General features: G+C 70.7%; 1 protein-coding gene across 1 annotated transcript in view; it reads right to left on the reverse strand.

Annotated features, from left to right (window-relative positions):
* Positions 1–1202, reverse strand: part of MN1 (MN1 proto-oncogene, transcriptional regulator) — a 51431-nt gene that overhangs the window by 41265 nt on the left and 8964 nt on the right. The gene's annotated exons all lie outside the window — the stretch shown is intronic.

Consider the following 1202-nt stretch of genomic DNA (forward strand, 5'->3'; position numbering starts at 1 on the left):
CAGGCCCGCCCGTGCCCCCGCCGTAGCTGTCAGGGGTGGAGGTAGAGGTAGACATGATGCCCAGGCCGAGCGGGGGCGGGGGCGCCTTAGGTCCGTGTTCCCCAGCGCCCACCCCACGGGGAGGGAGTTTGGGCGAGCCTGTCACCAGGGGGCTCCTACTCGCTTTGGCCAGGGCTGGGGGGTTGTCGGAGCTGGATGACACCTCGTCCTCGTTGGCGTAGCTGGTGCTCACCTCGTCCGAGGCAAACTCGCCCACGTGCGGGGAACTACCGTCCGACTTGGCCCCGCCGTCCAGGGAAGCCATGAGGTCCGGCTGGTCCCCCAGGAGCAACTCGGCCCCCTTCCCCCACGACGGCGACGTGAGCGCTTTCTCATGAGGCGTAGGAGCCCCGCGAGCCTCGCTGGTGGAGCTTCCCCCGACGGCTGCGCCGGGCGCCTGCTGCTGCCCTGGGCTCACCCCAGGCGCGCCCCCGCTGTCTGGCGCCGCCGAGTACTTGTCGAAGAAGGTCCCGGGGCTCACGTGACCACTGTCCCTTTTTCTTCGACCCCGTCCCCGGCCGCCGCCCCCGGGGACCGGCTTGCCATCGTTCCCGGACGTTGACTCCAGGGTATAGTTTGGGGAGAGGCTGGTGCCGTCCCCCTGGGCGGGCGGGTTGGGCGGCCCTGAGACTTTGGAGCCGCTGTTACTAGTCCCAGACGGGCCTCCAGGCCCTGGGGCCCCAGGGGCAGTCCCTCCGGGGAAGTAATCCGAGCCCGGGTTGCCGGCCACAGCCGCACCATCGGTCTCGTTCTGGCTCAGTTTCCTCTTGCCCTCGGGCGGGTTCTTCTTGTTGAAGGTCACGTTGAGGTTGGGGGCCCCGAGGCTGGCGATCATGTTCTGGCAGGCGGTGGAGAGTGCAGCCAGGCAGCTCTGGCCGAACAGGTTGTCCTTGGAACTGGGCTTGTTGAAGGAGCCCAGCGACAGCGCGCCCAGCTTACTGGCCGAGGTGCGCTGGCTGGGCTGGAAATCAGGCTGCGGCGGATAGGCGCCCCCTCCGCTGCCGCCGCCTGTGCTGCCGCCGCCCCCGCCCGCGCTCGGCGGCGAGTTCACGCCTGGGCCGCTGTGCGGCGTGGCCTGCCGGTTCGCCGCGCTGAACGGGAAGCCGGGGGGCTGGCCCCCGAGCGCCGGTGCTGTGAAATCCGGCGGCGGGGGCCGGCGCTCG

This window comes from Ursus maritimus, unplaced genomic scaffold (genome assembly GCF_017311325.1).
Source record: "Ursus maritimus isolate PB19 unplaced genomic scaffold, ASM1731132v1 scaffold_33, whole genome shotgun sequence".
In the NCBI taxonomy this organism is placed as follows: Eukaryota; Metazoa; Chordata; class Mammalia; order Carnivora; family Ursidae; genus Ursus; species Ursus maritimus.